Source organism: Zea mays, chromosome 3 (genome assembly GCF_902167145.1).
Source record: "Zea mays cultivar B73 chromosome 3, Zm-B73-REFERENCE-NAM-5.0, whole genome shotgun sequence".
Classification (NCBI taxonomy): Eukaryota; Viridiplantae; Streptophyta; class Magnoliopsida; order Poales; family Poaceae; genus Zea; species Zea mays.
In genome coordinates, this window is record NC_050098.1 from 202,554,935 (window position 1) to 202,560,934 (window position 6,000).

Here is a 6,000-nt window from a genome sequence, read left to right on the forward strand (position 1 = left end):
TTCTCTAATGTCTTTGATTTTAGTCAAAACTGCCTATTCATCCCCTCTAGTCGGCGTCCTAGATCCTACAAGCGGTATCAAATCTTAGGATTCCATTATTTGTGGATTTAACCATCCCAGAGTTGGACTCAATGGGTAGTGGAAACAACATGCATGTTGGGAAACCACCACATTTCGATGGGAATAACTATGATTATTGGAAAATAAGAATGACAGTGCATTTGAGAGCAATGGGAGGAAGCATTTGTAGAATTGTGGGAGATGGATTTGTGGTGCTCAAGCAAGATGAACCAACCGTAAATGATGAGCAAAATATTCTTGTCAATGATCAAGCAATGAATGTGCTCTATGATGCTTTAGATATCAATGAGTTCAATAGAATCAAAACTCTCACAACAACTCATGAGATTTGGACTAAGTTGATGGAAATTCATGAGGGGACAACTATTAAAAAGAGTGCTAAGCTCTATGTCTACAAATGAAAGTTTGGGCAATTCATCATGAAGGAGGATGAGAGCATACCCGACAGGTTCAACTGGTTGAATGAAATTGTGAATGAACTCAAGGGTCTTGATTTGGATGTGCCTGATGTGGACTTCTCCCATAAGTTGATTAGGTCACTTCCGAAAAAGTATGACAAAATTGTCACAATGTTAGTGATAAGTGATTTGAACAATACATCACCAACCGAGGTTTTGGGAGAAATTCTCACCCAATACATCTTCAAGAAATCTCAAGGCGATGCAATAACTTTGGCAAAGAAAGTGAAGGGCGAATCAATAGCACTCAAAGCTAAAGCATCCAAAGTTATTGAAAAGAAAGAATGTGATGATGAAGAAAGTGGAAGTTAGAGTGATGAAGAAATTGCTCTCTTTGTGAAAAGATTCAACAAGTTCATGTAGAAGAAGACAGGTTAACCAAGGAGAGGTCAATCTTCAAGAAAGAATGCTTTTAATGATAGAAAGTGCTTTGAGTGTGGGGAACCTACTCACATTGCCACAAATTTCCCAAGCAAGAAAAAGAAGAACAAAGATGGAGAAGATAAGAAGAATAAGAAATTTTACAAGAAGAAGGATGTCAAAGTCTATCTTGTTGGATGGGATTCAGATGCTAGCTCGGATGACGATGATGATACTTCATCCAAGGTCAACGCCAACATTACCATCAAGGAGTCGCCTTCGCTCTTCTCATCTCCACATTGTCTTATGGAAAAGGGTGGTGCTAATGTAAAAATAATAAATGACATAAATGATGTCGATGATGATGAGATTGATGATCTTGATGACGCTGGCTATTCTTATGATGACCTTGTTAAAATGTTGGGTGAGGCCAACGATTACATGCACAAGGAGAAAGAAAAATTAGGACCTTGGAGGATTTGTATATATAAAAACTTTCAAGTGTCTTTTGAGGAGCTAAAGATCTCTCACAACGATCTAAAGGACAGTTGTGAGAAGCTTGTGGAAGCTCAAAAGCCATGCTATATGCATGACATCGTCTTGGTCACCGTGGATGTCGGAGTCACTTGTGACTTACTTGATAGTCCTACAAGTGAACCACATCCTACTGACACTCTTCGTGTTGCCTTACAACCTTTTTTATTCTAAGTTTGTTGTTCGGTTTTTACCGAAAAACCGAAGCTGAAGTCGGTGGTTTTTCATTTTCTAGTAAACCGATGGAACCATAATGTCTAATGTCTGTAAAACAGAAATTTTTTATAACAAAAAAAACCGAACCGATTTTCAAAAAAAAAACGAATACCCAGTCCTACACTACACAAGAGAGGTAGATGAGGGATATAGCAACCAGCAGCATGCGTGAATTCTGAAGCAACTCCTGTCAGCTAGCAGCAGCAAAGCGGGATCGCTGAACTGGCTTCATCAGTTGGTCGACCCGACTAGAAAACGAAACAAGCGTGTTATCGGCATCCTGCATTCTGATCCCGTCAGCAACTCATGGCGTGGTCCTGCTATACGAGAGCATTATTTGAGCAACAGAGTGAGCCATGCGCCCCACGTCCACCAGAGCACCACAACCGCCGCGCCAGCACGACGCGATCCAGCAGCTGTTTCTGGTTCTCTGCAGCTCGCCGGGGAACGCGTGCGCCGTGGCATTCACGACGCTAACTTGAGAGTTTGTGGCCATGCCCCCTGACCCGACCGCCCGAGGCCCCTAGCCCGAGCATGCAGTGCCGCCTGCGTGCCGAGTGCCATCCGCGCCGCGCGTGCCAGCGACCGGCCGTTACCTGTTGGTTTGGTTGGTTCTCGATTGCTGTCCGCTGGCGATGAAAGAGCAGCACCACCGCCCCGCCTCTCTGGTGCCTTTATTTTTCTCTCAAGATTGACAATTTTGTCCTGTGCTGATGTCTGATGATACCAATCACACCACGGTATCCACGCATTGCTATTTTACCTGGGTCAAGGACCCAGGCAAAAAATAGTGGGCACTTTTATTTTTTATTTTTTAATATCGTAACTGATTATCTACTTTATATAATTTTTTACAAATAATAACACAGACAAGTTAACAAAATAAATCATGATAAAATAAATAATACTTGTGTGGATTTTTAAATAAGGTGAATAGTTACATAAGATGTCTAAAAATAAAAAATAAAAACAGCGTAACCTATTTTCGAACAAATTAAAGTAGCACTTTGTTATTCGGTAGTTTGTGAAATAAAAAAAATTGACTACAGTAAAAAAACTGTTGGCTCTCGTTCGGCTTTCCTGGGTCGCCTGATTCGGTCTATTACAAAGGAAAAAAAATACAAGTTAGTCATTTTTTCTTGTGTTTACAGACATACATATATATAATCACTTCCTGGCCACTAAAAACAATTTAAAAAACATAAAAGGTGATGTTTATAATAGCCCACTCGAAACAGCCCTTAAATTAATGACATCATCAGCAGAAAAGAGCGACCTGCTTTGGCTAGTGTGAACTAGCTAGTAAACCGAGCTGGAAATGGCACCGCCAGCCGGGCACACAAGTGAGGGAGTTTTAATGGCACCACATGGCGCGCATCCGCTGAATCCTCACTTGAATCACCGCGCACGCACGGCAGCGTCACATGACGCCAGCTAACGACACGATTAGTTTTTTCAACAGTAACCAGTAGCATGATCATTAGGGTCGCGGCACCGTACGTACCGGCAATCATGTCATGTCAGCACGGCAAGTGAAGTGCATGCACCGCAACCGCAACGAAGACTGGGTTTAAATTTCCCGGAACGCTGCTGATTGGATTTGTTTGACTAACGCGACCACACGCCATCACCAACGCGGACGGACGAGTCCGCTGTCGCGTCGCGTGCGGGATCTTTCTGGCCATGCGCGGTTTTATTTGTAGTGGTGGCATGTGTCGTGTGTTTATTTGTATTGAGTATGTACACCTATCGTGGTGGCAAAGATTCAAGGATTTTTCGCGTAAGTTTTCCAACAAATAAGAAGATTCGGCGACGGAAAATGTGCTCAAGGAGTCAAATCTGTTTGTTTTCGCTAGTTGACAAGAAGATTTTTCGTGTTCAATTTAATCCAAAAATAATCTAGCAAATCTATGATGAGATATATGTGTGTGTATATACGTAATACCACTACTCATAAAGGTACGTAGTTGATACATACATGTAAACCATACCGACTCCAAACCAAATTATACTAAATCTAACAAATTCATATAGTGAATTATGCCTAGCAAGGGGACTCATCATATTCAAGGCACCGGTGGTTGTATTCACATGAGCCAACATAGTGTGTTGCTTAAATTAGGAGAATGCAGTTGATGTAGATAGGGTGTTATACCTCGAGAGAGGCTACTAAGACGATGAGGAATAAGACGATCCAAAACACACCAAAAAGATTATGATCAACGAGTAGTTGCAATGATATTCCTTAAAAATATGATCATCTGCACAACTAAGCAGGGTGTCCCAACATGTGCACGCGGTGTGAGGCGGGATGACCAGGAGAGAATTCGAATGCTTGAAAATATATATGGTTAAACGTTATGATTATTTTTTAGGCTTAACCCATTTAAATAAGGGGCTAATGCTTTAATTAAACATTCGAATAAATTGTTAGTCAAATTAGCTAACTAGTTTAGATTAATTTAAGCTCTTAGCCAATAACTAACGATAGCTGATTGTTGACTCCCTTTTGAGGTGTCAAACACTCAACAAGAACCAGCGGCGGTGCTCTTTGCACAGGCGCGGACGGTCCGCGACCTGGCGCAGGGGCTAGGGTTCCCTGCCTGACGGCCGGACGGTCCGCGCGTGCGCAGGGGCGGCGGAGGATCGCCGGTGGCGCCTGGATCTCGCTCCCGGGAGGGACCCTGTCGGGGAGTAGATATCCTAGGTGGTGTCTAGGCTCGGCAGGCCGATCTAGACTTCTCTAATACATAGAGTCGAAGAGAAGTGGAGAATTTGGGGATTGGAATACTAAACTAGGGCTAAACTAGAACTAGACTAGAACTACTCCTAATGCATAAGGTAAAAACGAGTAATAGACTTGATTTGATCGATTGTTGGGGGTTCAATCGGGCGTAGCTCTTTATCTATATAAAGGGGAGGCCTGGATCCGCTTCGAACTAATTTCCAAGTCAATCACACGATTTTAGATAACAAATCCCGCGATAAACTAGAAACCCTAACTGACTCTGCGCACATGCGGATTGTCCACGCCACCACCGCGGACAGTCCGAACCGCGGACTGTCCGGCCTCCGGGCCGGACCGTCCGCACAGTTTTTTTTTTTTTTGGCTTCTAACACTCATCAAACAAGCGCCTTTACTGCTCGGTTACTCCTCATCACCAGGCTGTCGGACTGACGCGGAGTGTGTCTATACGTATACACTGAAGGACGGGACGAGTATTGTATGTAGACGGCGAATTCGTTGAGTAGACTGGTTAGTGGAAAATTCGTTCAGTAGACGGGACGAATTCGTACAAGCAGAGAGCGCTCGCGCTCGGATGTGACCTCTCGCTCTCGACGAGAAAAATCCGTGGCACGCCCTAGTCGAAACTAGTCTTCGCCCGATCGTGAACCGCAGGACGCCACTGGACACGCTTGAACCGGTCTTCGGTGTCGGTCTTCCGGCGCGCGACCGCGACCCCTTGGGCAGCACGCGGGTGCGCGAGGCGGCGAATCTGGCCGCCCATGCCCCCACGGCAACCGGCCACACGATGCCAGGCACCCGGCGGATCAGGGATGATCACGCCCGCCCACCACCGTGCGGAGCGGAAAAGCGCAGGAAATCGCGCGGAGACCTTACTGGTGGCTCTGCCCATCATCCATGCGGGGGTGCATCGGCAATTCGGCACGGCAGGCATGCTGCCAACTGGTCTCTACTGTCCACCCACCAACAAGTGGGCGGGGAAGCCTTCATGGTGACTCGCCTCCGCTCCGTTTTGCCCCTCTATAGTTCCGGGAGACGCAGCAGCGAAGCGAGACAAAATCGCGCTGCTTGTGGTCTCAAATCGGTCATCTGAGCTGGACGGCTAACTGTTCAACGAATGGTCAGAGTGGCGCTGTAGCCGGAGGAGCCCATGTGGGGCACGTGGACCCGGCGCTGCTGTTGCCAAACGCTTGCATTGCAGCAGGCGGACACGATCCCACCTGCTGGTGCATGCTGGAGAAGAAGAACATCTCGGAAATATAGGACTGACTGACGTATAGACAGACAGACAGACGCAGAGCTTGTCAGGAGAGCCTGAAGCTTTTTCAGGACCAAATGCAATCACCCTTCTTGTCTGCGTCTCACAGAGTCACAGGACGTGATGTCGAGATGTGAGCTTCTCTTGCAAGCTTTGCTGGTCTGCTAGTGGTAGCACACCGAATTTTGACCACAAAAACAGGCACACCGCACGTAAATCTTAAGATTAGGCTTCATTAATTATATCTAATTCATCCATCCATCCATCATTTCATCCCGCCCGGAGGCTCCCGCGAGCGAGCCTGGATCGTCAGATCGCTCGCGTGTCGCCACTCCGAAACGAAGCAA